Source organism: Dipteris shenzhenensis, chromosome 8 (assembly GCF_047967505.1).
Source record: "Dipteris shenzhenensis isolate YYH24624 ecotype China chromosome 8, Dip_SZ_1.0, whole genome shotgun sequence".
Taxonomy (NCBI): Eukaryota; Viridiplantae; Streptophyta; class Polypodiopsida; order Gleicheniales; family Dipteridaceae; genus Dipteris; species Dipteris shenzhenensis.
In genome coordinates, this window is record NC_141603.1 from 45,594,444 (window position 1) to 45,612,087 (window position 17,644).

Here is a 17,644-nt window from a genome sequence, read left to right on the forward strand (position 1 = left end):
CTACTTTATGGGTACCTTGATGATGGAACTTGGTGTAAAACTCTCGGATCCTTGTGTCTTGACCCATGCTTGAATTTATGAAGAAGGGTCTGCTTTAGCTGCAAAACTTCGACTTCATCAAGAACTTCAGGTTGTTGCTTGTCGGAATCTTTGTTAGAGGAGGTCGGAACTATGGCTTTAACCAAGCTACATGGAACACATTGTGCATAGTTCAACTGTTCGGTGGGCGTAACTTCATTGAGATATCATTGATCTTTTCAATGATAGGGAATGGTCCGAAGCTCCTAAAGAACAACTTAGGGCATTGCTTGCCCACTTGCTTCAATCTTGCTTGATAATGTGTACATACACCTATTAACGCTCTTTATACTGGACATCTCATCTATAGATTTGTTAGCCTGGCGTGTGCTTGAGCTTTGGCGATGCGGTTTTTCACGGACTCTGTAATCCTTGTCGTCGATTCGGTGGATTTATTGGCTTCAAGAGATGGAGACACCATTCGGGTGAGGAGTGATGTAAACCGTCGTCCAAACGTTGCTTCATAAGGTGTGCGCCCCAATGCTTAAAGAATAGATATTGTTCAAAATGGCTTGCATGAGTGGAAGAAACTACTCCCACTTTCCCTGAGCATCATGACTATGATTTTAAGCTATCAAATGCCATACCATTATACTTTTTCGTCTCTCCATTTGATTGCAGATGGAAAGCGTTGGACATCTGTAGCTTAGTACCAAAATTATCAAAGAAGGTTCGTCAAAAATTAGACGTGAATTTGGAGTTTTTATCGGATGTGATGGTCCTTGGCAACCCTCCAACAATGCTTGATAAACAAACGAGCAATGTCTTCGGCTCTGGCCATCTGCTTGCAAGGAATAAGCATGCAATATTTACTAAAGTAACAAACAATAGTAAGACATTGAGTGTTTTGCGTACCTATAGATGCTGGAAGTGGTCCCACGAAATCCATACTTATGTCTTGGAAAGGACCATCGGATATTGGCAATGGTAGAAGTAAGCCTGTCACTTTCTTATGGGAAGCCTTGACCTTTTGGCATATTTGACAATTTTGAACATAGCCGTATATGTCCTTTTGGATCTTTGGCTAATAGAAATAGTGCTCTAACTTCTCCAAAGTACTGTGGATACCTTTGTGACCACCGGTGAGGACGTCATGAGCATCATGGAGAAGCAACTACTGTTTGTCTTTGAGTACACAAACTTTCTTATAGAAAAGCTAATTGTCCTTTAATGAGTAATGGCTTGGAGCAAGTGTATTGGCTAACTAGAATTGAGTGTCAAACTCAGCTGACTCCGCATATTGTGCCTTCATACCATCAAGATTCTTTCCTTTGATTTCGAGCACAGTGGCCTTCTCAATGGTCTGGATTAAACCTTCCGGCTTAGAGCATCGGCAATGGGGTTGTTTTTGTCGGGGACCGATCATTCTTCCAAACTACTAGAATATCTGGCTCCACGTTGGGTAAGAACAAGCAAGGGTGGGAGGACCTGAAAGATTGGAAGAAAGCAAAGAAGGAATTCAAGGATAATCCAGATTCATTTATGACTAATCGAGGAACTATTTTTTGAGCCATTTTGGAACCACGATGCGATGCGCTCTTGGGTGAAATTTTAAATTTTGCACGGACCCGCGCTCTCGTCGGAATTTTTTTCGAGGTCATGATGTCACATTGGTGTAATAATGAGACTCAATCTATTTACTCTGAACATCGTAAAGCTCGACACATGGTAGCTTTGCACTGCATCATGTATCTCTTGCATTGCTTCACGCAGCGCAGCCTCTGGCCTGACGGGTTGAAGAAAATCCAAATGACTATCTTCAGGCCTTCAAGCGCCGTTGTGTTTCTCTCAACTTTCTTACTGAAGATAGATGGCTGTTGGTTCTTCCCACATTTTTAGAGGGTTTGGCTTAAGTGTGGTATGAGAAGCAGGCCGAAGACGTTTGCCAAAGCTGGCCAAGTTTGACAGCAGCGATGATTGAGTATTTTGGCAAAGAAGAGGAGCCGGAGAATGTGTACTTGTAGGTGGCAAACTTGAAGCAGTTAGAAGATGAGATGGCGCGTCGATATGTGGATCGAGCGATCGTGCTCTTGGACCGTTTAATTGCCACGCAGGAGGACGATGCCGAATTTTGTACTGGAATGACTCAGCATGTGCTGGGCTACCTTGTAGCATGAGCAAGTGACGAATTTCATCTCAAGCTTAAATGGGAGAATCCAGAAACTATGGTGCTAGGACATGAGATTGCTTAAAAGTTTGATAAAGTTCAGTCTGACCCTGCTTCAAAGAAGACGATTGTCCCTCTGCAATCCCCTCAATTCTTGCAACAACAACCTGGGGGTCCCAACTCAGGGGCATACCCCTACCCCTCATCAAGGATGTATCCACTGCCTGTACCTGAAATGTATGGTCCTCCCTTAGGTGCTTACCCTCAACAAGGTGTATATCCTCACCCTCCACTTGGAAGATTTTCCCAGCCTCACCCACGAGCCCCCCTCCTTCCTACTCGCCCAGCTCCTCCTGCTAAAGAACCCAGAGTCAATGACCTAGCCAAGGCCCTGAATGATCTTCGGCTTGAGATGGTGGGCATCAGAAATCAAGCCAATCGCCCTCCAAGAGAATGTGCTAATGTTGTGTGCTATGAGTGCCACCAGAAGGGTTATTATCGCACGAAATGTCCCAATATTCCAAGGGTGTAAGTGAATCAGGCACCGAGGATTCTGACGTAGAAATCCTTGACCTTGGGAAGAGAAGTCATACCACCTCGGACCCCTCTCCAAATCGTGGACCGGGCTGCCCTAGGAAAAAGGTGTCCTTCTCAGAGCCCTCAGATGCTGAGATGGCAGACCCACCAATAGAGAAGACTAAAAGATCTCGCAAGAGTAAGTGGTCGCCCTCGGATTTTCCTATCGGCTCAGGGCAAGAAGACTATTCGATCGTTCAGGACCTTGCTCATCGGTCTTTGAGCATCACGCTTCCTCAACTAATAGCATTAAGCCCTAAGGTGAGATGTGAGCTGCAACAAGGGCTCTCAACAGGGAAGAGCAAGAAAAAGGAAAAGGTACAAGAGGTTTCTTCTATCTCTGAAGAAATTGATCGACACCCGCATACAGTAGATGTCATCATAGATAATTGTTGTGTCAAAAGTGTGTGTGTCGATGGGGGAGTTGCACATAATATCATGGTGCCCCGTATCATGAAGAAATTGAATTTGAAATGCACAAGGTGTTCCTCTACTTGAATCAAGGTAGCGGATGGTCGACGACTCGCCACCCTGGGAGTCATTGAGGATTTGCCCATCACTGTCAGTGGGTTGACCACCACCGTCAATTTCTATGTGGTGGACATCGAAGATACAGGCACGAGTTATCTAGCCATACTCGGGAGACCATGGTAGAGAAAGAGTGATGCGATCAGCTATTGGAAGATAGGACACATGTCTTTTGGTGCTTCTAAGGAGAAGATCCCAGTGCAACCAGGTGCCACGGAACTAGAAGAAGAAGAGGAGCAAGACATTGATACTCTCTCATCCTCAGTGTCTGAATCAATGGAAGAATCAGACAGGGGGGAGTTCTCAGAGGAAGAAGTTTACATGATGGGGGTGTCTCCGACCCTGCCACATGCAGAAAAGGTAACAACTAGTCCTCAACAGCTTGAATCTATGCTTTTCCCTGACCTCACTCCGAGTGAGAAAGATGAGTTCCTAGAAATGTTCAAAGATTTCCCTGACCTCTTCGCAACTAGCTACCACCACCTTCGCCATGTGACTGCCATGGAACACAAGATAGAGCTGAAGCCTGATGCTAAGCCAATGGCTCAAAAGTATCGGAGATTAGGGCCCCTAAAGACCGACGCTTTGTGCTCAAAGTTGCAGAAGCTAGGTTTATTGTTTCGGTTCACAATAGTGAATGGGTTTCACTAGTGGTAGTCACCTCAAAGAAAAACAACAAGTGGCGGGTCTGCATCGATTATAAGAAACTCAATGCGGCCACCAAGAGGGACCATCATCCTCTGCCCTTTCAAGACCTCATTCTTGAGAAGGTAAGTGGTCATGAGATGTATACTTTCTGTGATGGTTACTCCGAGTTTTATTAAATCAGAATTGCTGAGGAGGATGTGCTTAAAACCACATTTGCCACACCTTGGGGAACGTTTGCATTCAAAGTAATGCCATTTGGCCTCATCAATGCTCCTGCTACCTTTCAAAGATTTATGCAGATGATGGTGTTTGCTCCTTATTTGAGGGTTTTCTTGGAGGTGTTTTTAGATGATTTTTGTATATTCTCGGCACGTAAGGAGCACGTCATGAAGGTTAGGTTGGCCTTCCTAAGGGTCAATGATGCGAATGGCAGCTTCAATCCTGATAAATGCACCATTGGAGCCACTCAAGGGAGGTTACTAGGGCATATTTTCTCATCCAAGGGCGTCAAGCCTAACCCCGAGAAGGTAGAAGCTATCCTCAAGCTCTCCCCGCCAACAACCAAACGTCAGGTACGCTCATTTGTCAATCTAACAGGATACTATCACCGCTTCATTGATCAATATGCTGCTTTGATGCGACCCATGACTATGCTATTAAAAGATGGGGTTGATTTCTCTTGGGATGAGGATTGTGATCATGGGTTTGTACAAATCAAGAGTGCTCTCGCTTCAAAACCCATTCTACACAATCTTGATTGGTCAAAGACTTTCTATATCAATCCTGGGTTTGGTGAGCATACTCTAGCAGGTATTCTTCTCCAGCAAGGGGAGGATCTGTTCATGTATCCCGTTCGATTTGCTTCTTGACAATTGCTCAAAACTGAACGATGCTACTCTGAGGCTGACAAACATGCCTTGTCTTTGATGTTCTACATTGAGAAATTTAAGCATTATGTGGCTGGAAAGTCCTTCATTATAATATGTAGCAATGGTCTTGCAAAGCAGGTTCTTCAATCACCAAATCCCATGGGCCGGTTGGCCAAATGGTTGGTAGTTCTACAAGAATATGATTTTTCTTTCAAAATTAGTTACATAGCTGAGAAAACATTACCCAAGTAAACTCTAGAGAAGATTAACAATTCAATAAATTACACACAGATTACATAGATTACACCTCAAAGACTCCTTTCCTTCAGATTATATCTCAAGGACTCTTTCCTTCAAGGGGATGATTCCACATTGCTTTGAGTAGGTCTCCTTTTTGAGCTCCTTGATTGTAGGCTCGACCCTCCTTTCTTCTTTCCAAAAGGGGAGTGGTTCCTTCCTTCAGGGACCCAACCCCTCCCTTCATGTCGCTTCCTCTTTCCTTGATTTGGCCTTCCTTGTTTGCAGGCTCGGCCCTTCTTGCTCCTTTTCTGAAGGAGATTGGTTCCTCCCTTCAGGCTCCTTTTCCTCGCAGCTAAGCTCGGTCTTGGCCTTCTTCAATTTGAGCTCCTTGTCTTTTGTATTGCAAATTGAGCTGCAACATCTACTTTCTTGTCATAGATAGTTGTATAGTAGGCAGGCACATTTGATCTATCCATGACCTAAGCAATGGCAAATGGCATTCTCTACATAACGATCTTGCATGCACAAACACACCAAAGAAAAAAACATGCATAAGGTGGTAGCACGTAGGCCATCGGATCATGCAATCATCTATGATGGGGGTATGGTAGACCATGCATTTCATACCCTGTTGCATAGCAAGATAGGCATTCGATTTAACTATTGCGGCCGTCAATACCATAATCTTACTCTGTACATGACGAAGTTATTTCTTGATTCCTCCCTCCCTCATTCTAAGGCTGTTGATGCTCTCCTTCATCTCCTCCACTCTTTGCTTACTTTGTGCAATAGCTTCATCTGAATCCCTCAACATCTGTTGAAGCTGCTTAAATTGCTCAAAAATGTCAAAATTGATCATTTTCAAAACTTTCTCTAGTTTGGAAATCTCTTTCAGGATGACAGACTGCTTTTCAAAACTGTCAAAAGCTCGTCGCTCATCTGCTTCCCTGCTCATGTGTTGCTCACCCACTCACCTTCACCATGCCTACTACCACTCCCTTTGCATTATGATCCCAATGTTATCTTCCTTCTCATATAAGGTGATGGCATCTGCCATATCGTCAATTGCATTTTGCTTGGTTGCACAAGGAAACACATTTTCCTTGGTACTATTAACTAGAAAAGAAATCAATGCATGAGGCTAGACGCTAGGCATGGTGACGCTCGAGAGTAATGGAGGAAAAGGGAACGTGAGGGAAGAAGCATTAACATAGGTGGGGAAAAGGGGTTAAGAGGGGTGGGAATGAAGAGGGGGACTATGGCACAAGGGGGAAGGAAGAGGGGGAAGAGGAGCATGTACATGATGGGAGGTGGAATGTAGAGATGGAGACATCAAGGGAAGAGAGTAATGCTTTATTGAGAAGGAAGGATGGGGGGGGGAAATCAAAGTACTAGCTAGGTGGCTTTACAAGAATGAGCATCCATCAAGGAATAGCCCCCTCCTTTTATAGCCAAGAGAGGGGGTCTCTTCCAATAAATGCATCCTCCCACATGCATGGTGTGTGTGAAAAAGTCTCCCATGTGGGCTAGGCGGTTACATGCTCTCAATTGTGTGCGACAACCCTTGGCCTCATTTTTCCACATATATTAACCCCCATATCCCAAGTCTAAGATACTCCGCTGGTCTCTTGCCAATTTTATAATACGTTCAATCATCTAGCCTCATTTTTCCACATATATTAACCCCCATATCCCAAGTCTAAGATACTCCGCTGGTCTCTTGCCAATTTTATAATACGTTCAATCATCTAGGAGGACAAGTGAAGGGTTGGCACAAGGAATCTTGCCACCTCATCCTACTTTCCCCATTATTTAACTTGCATTCTTGGACTATCTACACCCCCCCCCCCCACATGGGCCTATCCTACATGGAGGGAATAATCCAATATAATATCCATCTCCACCTATTTTATATTACTTCTCCCATGGTCCTTGGTCCATGTCTCACTAAATGGAGGCATGGGACCGCCTAGGTGGAGGGGTGGCACATGGAGGAACCATGCCACCTTAACATTTTATAATATAACTACCATGGATTATGTACAACACACCTTACGGGTCCTCTTACGTGGAAGGATGGCACATGGTCATGCCCTGCCACCTCAACCCTGGGCCCTATGCACACCATATTTTATTATACTATTGCCACACATACAAGCACACACATATATTTATGCCTTTTACCTTGGTCAAATTTATCCATAACAGTTCCCCCCCCCTTAGGCAAGGAATGCACAGAATTTCCATGCCTGGGACCATCACGAACAAAGAAGGGCTTGAGATAACTCTTGTTGATCACCCTCTTGCCATATGGCTCATGCAACTCCTGTACTTGTACAGACCCATTGCTACGTTCCTTGATGACTTTGTATGGACCGGTCCACAGTGGAAGGAACTTTTTATCCATCTGGTTGTCCAATCTATTATCAAAGCATAGCACAACATCCCCCTCAGCAAAGTGTCTTTCCCATCCCTTGCGAATCTTAGCATCCATGGGGGCCTTTTGTCGGTTCTTTTGGATCTCTGTTTGATGGAGTACAAGGCGTCGGGTTTCATCTAGCTTCTCAAGTTGTACCAACCTGGCCTCTACATGTTCATCTTCTATCATCCTCTGTTCTTGTGCTAATCTCAAGGCTAGAATCTCTATCTCTAGTGGTAAAACTACCTCAGTACCGTACACCAACTCAAAAGGAGTGTGACCTGTAGACGTTTTATGGGTGATGTTGTAAGCCCACATGGCTTCAGTGACCTTCTAATCCCACTGGCTTTTGTTCCCTGTGGCCATTTTCCCCATGATTTTACAAAGGAGGCCATTGGTCTGCTCCGTTTGTCCCATGGATGTTGGAGAATAGATGCTAGAAGTGCGATGATCAATACCCATGCGATCCATGAGCAACTCCATTGCTTCACTTAAGAATGGACTCCCATGGTCAAATACTATTTCCATGGGTGTCCCAAACCTTATGCAGATACGTTCAAATATGAAATTTGAAACTGCCTTACCATTTGCAGCGGGGAGGGCGATAGCTTCGGCCCACTTAGTGACATACTGAGTGGCTATCAGAACATACTTCTTTTTGCAGGCAGTCATGGGCAGGGGCCCAACAAAATCTATTCCCCACTTCTGAAATGGATGGATGGACATCATTGGGTGATGTTGCCCAAGACGCAAATCCTTCCTACCAAAGAATTGGCATGGTTCACAAGTTTGGCAATACATAGTGACATCCTTGAACAAGGTTGGCCAATAATACCCAGCATGTAAAATCTTCTTAGCTATATAGTCATGGGCATAATGGCCTCCACAAAATCCATCATGATAATGCTTCAATACCTTAGGTACTTCATCTGCATCAATGGCCTGTCTTAGTACCCCATCCATGCCTTGACGGTATAACACCCCATCAAAGAGAGTGTAGCGCCTACTATCTCTACGGATCTTCTTTCTCTCATAGCTAGTACTTTCTGGAGGAAAGGAGAAAGCGGTCAGAAATCTATAGATACCACCATACCATGGATCCCCAACTTCTATGGCCGCTACAAGGGTTACATCGAGGTACTCCTCTAAATCAATCAAAGCATTCTTCAAGTTGGAATAACCCCCCTTTCCTTTGTCCTCCCTCGGACTCTCTTCCTTATTTGCACCCCAATTTGCATTATTTTTCTTGTCTTTTTGCTCTCTTTTCAGCTTGTAGCAAATTTTTTTGCATGTGGCCCTTCTTGCCACAATGGTAACACTCAATGTTCTGTGCCCTGGATTTGCTACGAGACTTCCCTCTTTCTTGGGAATTCCCCTGAATTGTGATCTGCCCCTTTGCACATTTAAGGCTGCATCATACTTTTTGCCTTCCATAGACTTCCGTCTAATCTCCTCAGCCAACAAGCTACCCACAACATCATCAAACTTCTACGCTCCACCAGGTATAGATTTACTGACAACTGTACAGAAGGTATTCCATGAGGATGACAATGAACACAAGAGGAATATTGCTTTAGTCTCCATATCAAAATTTAGATTTTGAGCCTGAAGCTGGCTGAAAATAATATTGAATTCATTCAAGTGAGAAGCAATGGTAGAGATCCCTACCTTCATCTACAGCTTAGACAACCTCTTCATGAGGTAAACTTTATTAGAGGCAATTTCCTTCTCATAAGTGGCACATAATTTCTTCCACAAATCTTTCACAGTCTTCTCATTTTAGGGGAAATTTTCATGAGATCAATTTTGATAATATCCATGCAATTAGGGTACAGCTTACGAGAGGTTTGGGATCTTTGGCATAACTGCCTATGAGGGACTCCTAGACTCCATACTTGCTCCATCGGCCCAACTGCTCACAAATGCAACAAAGGCCACTCAGAGTGCTGAAGACTCCCAAGAACTGATGGGCAGATGGCTTTCTCCACAACCAAAAGACCAACTCGATTACTTCTCCACACTCCACCTTGCAGCATTGACCAATAATTGGAACATCCTCAACAACGATGGCTTCCATCTCCTTCAAACGCCCGTGCAAAGGGCTATGCTCAACTATTTGCCCATTGGCTCCCTCCTTCATACAACGACTGGCAACTTAGATGGCTACGCCCACGTCCTGCAACGAGAAGTCCTTCACCCTTCACTGCACAGTTTGCTCCAAACGAGTTCTCCACATAGCCACGTATGAACCTGTCCTGACATTTTCGTTTTTCTTTCCTAGAAAGGTGCAATCTAGGTGAACTTAGGTAGTCATGCGAATCTTGCTACTCAGACTGTTGTTTTGAGTTACTGATCCTGCCTATGGGCTTGGATTCCTATGCAAGGAGTGTGTGAGTGTACGTGTGCTAGAACGTTCTAGTGACTTGGCACTTAGGTATGTTAGGTTGGTGTGATGTGTGAGTGGTCATAGGAGGTGACTGATTGAGATAATCATAGAGATAATTGTGGATCTAGAGATGCTCTCTTGAGCTCACATATGATGTCACTCTTGGATGTAACTTGTGCCTATATATATTGGGCATATCTCTCATGAATAAACACTCCCTTTCCATCATCTTGGTCTCTCCATCTTGTCTCCATGCTACTCCAACATGTGGCATCAGAGCCTTTCCACCCTCCTTGAGCCTCCACCCACATCCTAGTGCCACCTCCTCATCATCTTCTTCAACCTTCTTCCACCTCTTCCAAGTCTATCCCATTTTCCCCAATTCTGCCAGAATCTTGCAACATCAATTTTTCCACGTCCAATTGTTAACTTTCAAAATCCTTCCAGCTATAGCTTCCCCACACTAGGCCGCAACTTTCCATTGTTTGGATTGACGAAATTGTACCCTAAGCTACCGTGCCGCCCTATTCTTTGGTCGCCAAACTTCCTCAAAATTCTTCTCTACACTCACAATTTTGACTTGCCCTATAAGCTACACTTGGACAACACTTAGAACTAGCTGTTGTGGAAATTTGAGCTCAATCAACCTACAAACGAGGGAGATATCACTATTTCTTTGGCCGACTTTCTTGATGTAATGCCGGATTACTATGCGCACTATTTTGCCCATTCTTTGTGTTGCTAGTAGGCCTCAGTAAGGGCTTTCATTTCCACCCAAAACCCCCTTGGTTGCTACTTAGGATAGGTCGAATTTGATCCTCCAGTCTCTCTTTGCTCGATTTTGTGGTTTCTCTCAAATGTCCTTCATGGCTGAAGCATTGCAAGTGGTTAGATGCTCAAAAGTTTCCTTGTTTATCATTTTTCACTTTTGCTTTTGGTCATTTGCCCATATAATGTCTTCTAGCATCAATTCAAGATTGATCTTTGGGTTGCTGTCCAGTTTGACTATGTATATGTTTGGATGATGAGCTTCATTGACAATAATGATGTAGCCTATTTGATGCTTGAATGTGACTTAGTGATGAATGTAGTTTTTATCATGATAGTTGAAGTGTATTTACATTTGGATGATTGCATTATGCGATGCATCCATGAGCTTCTATGTACAAGAGTAGACACTGCCCTTGTTTTACTAACAAGTGGTAAGACCCTCTTCATATTTGATTTATGTGAAGGCATATGGGATGCAAGAAAGATCAAAGGGCAAAGGAGTTACAAGAAGGGCTACACCAAGAGCCTCTCCAATGACAATGTACCTCACACTATGGTAGCTTCGAAGAGGAGGAGGAAAATGACAAGATATGCCATCAAAGGGGGGAATATCCTCACATCTTCAAAGTAGATTTTTTTGTGTGTGTGTGGTCAATTAGGGTTCTCTGCCTTGGAATGTCCCCCTCAAATGATTGTTAGTCTTATGTTTTACCTTGTTGGATCTAAGGGTATTCCCATGCATAGTCATTGTCTATCTCCCAATTGTAAACCAAGAGTCCTAGGAGTGAGTCACAGATTGGGGCCGTGTGTGTTTCCACATGATGGTGGGCAAGCCATGGAGCATCCCATGTACTACTATTGAGGGATGAGGTCATCAATTTATGGGGGGAATGAAGGACAAATTGATGTAATGGGATCATACCTAGGGTCATAAGGTCTATGGTTGTGAGTGTGTGAACACATGGTGTGTGTAGGTGTGCCTAAGTTAGGTGTGACTGATGATGTGTCAGTTAGTAGGTGTGAATGAGTGAATCTAGGAGTGTAGTGTGTGATTGAGAGATAATTGTGGATCTAGAGATGCTCTCTTGAGCTCACATATGATGTCACTCTTGGATGTAACTTGTGCCTATATATTGGGCATATCTCTCATGAATAAACACTCCCTTTCCATCATCTTGGTCTCTCCATCTTGTCTCCATGCTACTCCAACACAAAGTCGCCGTGGTGACCTCTCAGCACCATAGCCAGAGCTTGGAGCTCAAAGGTCTCACCCCTAAGCCACGTGGAAATGCCACATGGCAGATAGGCTTCGACCATGGTTGAGCCAGGCCACCTCAAATTTGGTCAGCCTTGTGGTAAGGTTGCATGGTAGATGACACTTTAACTAGGGTTATCTATACTTCACCCTTGGTTACACCTCTGGTCACGTTTATGCCACTTAGTAGTCTCACCCTAAGTGCCAACACCTATCACATAGACAGATCCAGTCAACAGGTTTCCCAAACATCCTGACATGTGAGTAGCTACCCAATGAGCTTCCTACCATGTCCACTTGGTAGAGTGCCTTCTAAGCACACTCCTCTCCATAGGCACACAATGCATTTTTGCATGTGACACCCACTTCCACCTCACCACAGGCCACATCATCATTTTTGGGGCCTTCTTGGGATCAAAAGTTTCCTATCCTTTCGTAGGCCGTATCTTTTGATCCAAAGGGAATTTTGCAAAGCTGTAAAAAGGAAAAAGGCTCATCAGCGAAGCTTCTCTCATTCTCTATTTTCGCATATGCTCATGCTCTCATGCTATGCAGAAATAGAGAATAAGAGGGAAAGGAAAGAGAGAAGGGAAAAGAGAGAAGGGGGAAATAGAGAAGGGGGAAAGAGAGAATAAGAGAAGAGAGAAAAAAGAGAAGGGGGAAAAAAGAGAATAAGAGAAGGGGGAAGAAGGAAAGAGTTTGAGGGGAAGAGAGGGTTCCTACGCCCATCACTGCAGCTAGCACTTAAGGCACTAGCTGCAAGCCAATGCAAATAACAAAAATAATAAATGGAAAAAAGAGGAAGCACTTACCTGAAATAGTATGTCCCGCTCGGTGTAGTGGACTGGCCCTACAAAAGAGAGAAAACAATCCATTTTTTCAAATAAGATGTTAGTGGAAGGAGGAGATTACAAAAGCAACTTCTTGAAGGGAGGAGATTGAGGAGACAAGAAAAGGAGGAGATTGAGGAGACAAGGAGAAAGAGAAGGAAGAGAAATACATAAAAAAGAGGTGAGTCTTCTTTCTTTCTTGAAATCTCGTTTTTTGTTTCAATCCTTTCAAAACAAGCATGAAAACTAGTTTACAGGTTTAGCAATACAAGAAGAAACACTCACAAAACTAAAGCTAACAAACAAACAACCTACATTGTTGAAACAAACTCACCTCTTGAAGAACTTTCTTTCAAGAAACCAAAGAGGGAAAAGGGTAGAGAGGGAGTACAAGAGCTAGGAGAAGGGTGAGGAGTGGAAAATAGAGAAGGAGGTTACTTGAAATAGGTGGGAGGTTGTCAAAAATAGGTGGGAGGAGATATTGGCTTGCTTACTTGAGAGATTAGGGAACAGGATGAAGAAAATGCCGTGCGATTAGAGTTTCGGGGTTTAACCCACAGCGTCGCTATATAGCGACGCTTATCCGTCGCTATATAGCGATGCTTATAGCGATGTTTTTAATTAAAAACGTCGCTATATAGCGACGGAACAGAGCAAAAAGGTCGCTATATAGCGACACTTATAGTCACTTTTTGTTGTAACATCAAAAGAAGCTCAAACATGCTATTTTATAACTGTTAATATCTCTTCTTCATGCTTATGTTGTGATTTTATAGATGGAAGGGATGAGTGGAAGCTCGTCCGATGATGGAAGGGATGAGTGGAAGCTCGTTCGATGATGCGCCAACGCCCGGGAGCACGAAGTGGCTTACGGAGAGGTTATACTATCATTGCACTCATTGCAAGCGAGAAGTACGACATCAACGTCATATTATCATGCGCCACTTGCGGATGTATGGGGAGGAGCCGGAACCAGTACCCCCCCGTTGGTGTTCCACATGTTGATGGACCATTGGTAAGTCAAAGCTATTTAAGTTCGCAATCTTATTGTATGCCAGGAAATAGAAGATCTTATATTTACACGAAATCTTAAAACAGGATGAGGAGGGTGATGAGGCTACACATATACCTTCTCACTTTGAGCAAGACTATAGTCTCTCGGATGACGATGAGGGTATGGTCGACATGATGGATTCCATTTTTAGGGGCACTACATCCCAGGTACATGTGATGTCATAGTCTGAGGTCAAAATGCGAGAGTTGCAATCAAAACAATTGTACGAGGGTGCTAGGATGTCTAAACTACGTGCTTGTCTCTCAATCTTGAATCTACAAGTATAGTATGGGTGGTCGGATACAAGTGTCTCGGCCTTAATGAGGTTAGCTCTTGCATTAATTTGACTCATTATTTGGATATTGTTTGTATTGAGAATCATCATTTGGATAGTGTCTTTGTCATAGGTTACTCCACAAGATGTTGCCTGCACCAAATACCATGCCCGCATCAAGAGATGAAGCGAAAAAGATGCTAACAACGGTGGGTATGGATTATGATACCATCCATGCTTGCCGTAATGATTGTATTCTCTTTTGTCATGAGCATGGAGATTTGGCTAGTTGTCCAAAGTGTGGGGACCAACGATATAGAGATGACTTGCAGGGTGAGCAGATACCGGTAAAGGTCTTGAGACACTTTCCCATCATTGCAAGAATACAACACATGTTCCGATGCAAATCCATAGCCGAGTTGATGACATGGCATGCATCTCATCGGTCCACTGATGACACATTGAGGATTCTCGCAGATTGTGCAGCTTGGAAGCACATAGATAATCAGTGGCCAGACTTTGCGAGGGAGCCACGCAGCTTACATCTCGGGCTAGCCATGGACGGCGTGAATCCTTTCGGGTTACGCTCGACATCTTGGTCGACATGGCCCATAGTCGTGGTGAATTACAATATCCCACCATGGCTAACAATAAAAAAGGGACACCTCATGCTTGCACTACTTGTGCCAGGAAAGTACAAGGCAAAAAACATGGACGTGTACATGGCACCTTTGATAGAGGAGTTATAGATATTATGGAGAGGAGTGCAGGTCTTTGATATTTCCAGAGCTCCTAGACATACCAATGATATTTTGGTCAGGGGTATCTTGATGTGGACCATGCATGACTACCCAGGATATGGAGAGTGCGCAGGTACGTGGTTGTGTCTTTACATGTACAATGAGGGATTATGCTTTTTTGACTCTCTTTTGCACGCATGTCTTGTACTAACACATTCATGCATGCGTGCAGGACTTTGTTGCAAGTGGGTACCATGCTTGTCCTGTTTGTGGACCGGCTCTGAAATTGCTTGCACGCTACTCCAAACATATGAGGAAAAATGTTTATGAAGGTCATGCTCGATAGCTTTCGCTCGACCATCTCGCATGTGGAGGTCAGCTTGATCCATCACCATCATATTTGAAGGCAAGTGACTGGATTCAAGCTTGGAGGGTGAATGGAGAGGAACCTCCTCTTGGTATGAAGAGGCTATCGATCTTTCACGAGCTTCCTTAGTGGGGTCAGTTACAAATCAATCATCTCTTAAATCCCATGCATATCTTCAAGAATGTGGGGGATGTAAAGAATAAGGGAGAGAGATAGGAGACTCAAGTTCAGCTTTTTTCACAACACACAAAAGAGAGAGGACACAAGGTTGGAGGGTGAAGCCTTTCTTCACTTTTGCACACAACAACAATACAATAGAAGAGGGAAATACCCTATATGTCAAAACCCTAGAATACGTGGTTCATATGTGAACCCAAACCAAAAACATACGTGGTAGTCTAACTACACCACGAGTACAACTAACATAGGCGATGACATAAATGATAGTCATCCAGGAGATATATCGGGGGTAGAGCTTGATATCTCAACACTCCCCCTCAAGCTCAAATCCATCTCACGTACACCAAGCAAGCTCCTAAATCTGCGAAGCTTCTCGGTACCCAATGCCTTCGTAAAAATATCAGCCACCTGCTCCTCAGTGCTGACATAGACAAGATCAATCTCACCAGCTAGAACCTTCTCTCTCACAAAGTGATAATGCACCTCAATGTGCTTCGTTCTAGCATGATAAACTGGGTTATTAGCAAGCATGATGCTGCTAATGTTGTCACAATGAATGACAACTGCTGCATGAATTGACTGTCCCATATCTGCAAGTAGCTTCCGTAACCAAGCTACCTCACATGCAGCCATTGCTGCACCCCTGTACTCAGCCTCTGTGCTCGACAAGGCAATTGTTGGCTGCTTCTTGCTGCTCCAACTGATGGCACCACTCCAAGGGAAAACATAAAACCACTAGTAGATCTCCTGTCCGAGACACTACCAGCCCAGTCAGCATCTGTGTATCCATGTACTTGTAATGCACACCTAGCTTCATAAAACAGTCCATAATGCAATGTGGACTTCACATACCGCAGTATGCGCCTAGTCGCATCCAAATGTGGCTTCCTCGGTGCCTGCATAAACTGACTCACCAGCCCCACAGCATAGCTCAAATCTGGTCTGGTTATAGTCATGTAAATCAAGCTACCTACTATGCGCCTGTACATAGTAATATCTTCAAGAAGCTCACCTGTCTTTGCATTGAGCTTCACATTCTGCTCCAATGGAACAGAGATAGGCTTACAGCCTATCATCCCATATTTGGACAGCATGTCCAAACCGTATTGCCTTTGCAACAGCCATATCCCACTCGGGGATCTAATAACCTCAATGCCCAAGAAGTAACGCAGCTCTCCCAAATCCTTCATCTCAAATTTCTGCTTCAACAGTAGCTTCACTTCATTAATGTCTGCATCACTATCACCTGTAATAATCAAGTCATCAACATAGATGACTACAAGCACAATCCCTCTGTTTGTCCTTTTCACATAAAGTGAAAAATCTGAATTGGAAATTTGAAATCCAATAGTGACAAGATATTGCCCTATCTTCTGACCATGCCCTCGACGCCTGTTTTAAGCCATACAAGGCTTTGCGCAACCTGCATACAAAATCGGGGTGTGAATTATCCTCATAACCTTCTAGCTGCATCATATAAACCTCTTCCTACAAATCACCATGCAAGAAGGCATTTTTCACATCCATCTGATGCAAAGACCATCCCTTTGCAGTAGCCATAGCAATTACTGCTCTCATGGTTGCCATCCTTGCAACTGGGCTGAAAGTTTCCTCATAGTCAATTCCATATGTCTGCGCAAAACCTTTGGCAACCAATCTTGCCTTGTACCTGCTAACAGACCCATCAGCATTGTGCTTTACTTTGTAAACCCACTTGCAGCCAATAGCCTTCTTATCATGAGGCAAAGGCATCACATCCCAAGTGTGGTTTGCATCCAAGGCAGCCATGTCTTCATCCATAGCTGCTTCCCAATTTTTATGCCCTGCTGCATCCTCAAAACATGTGGGCTCTGGCTCCTCTAGAACCTTGACCATATAAGCATAGTGATGTGCTGTATACCCATCATATCTCAGCCTGTCAACTGGATACTTAATACGAGTGGACCTCCGTACAACTGGATCAGTTGCAGGAGTCTTTAAATCATGCCTGCTTTTCCTTGCACCAGGTGTAACAACAGAAGGAATCCCAAGTTTCTCATCAAGGCTCATTTCAGAGCCGCTTGACTCTCCATCAACATGAGAGCTACCAGCAGACACATCAAACACTGGAGCATGGTCCACTTTTTCTTTTCCCTTATGTGTGATACCTGCACAACACTATCAGGGCTGCCATGTGACGATTCACTAGATCTCAATCTCCCTGTCCATGCATTAGATCCACTAGTAGAGGACTCTTTGGGTCCACTCAAGGCTTGAGATTGCTGCTCTGCATTTATTGCAGCATTCCCATTTCCTGCATCTGCATCTCCTACCATAACAGTT

General features: G+C 44.0%; 1 pseudogene; it reads left to right on the top strand.

Annotated features, from left to right (window-relative positions):
- The first annotated feature begins 422 nt into the window (after positions 1-422).
- The window catches only part of LOC147899572 (uncharacterized), a 54,886-nt pseudogene continuing 37,664 nt past the window's right edge, over positions 423-17,644 (top strand).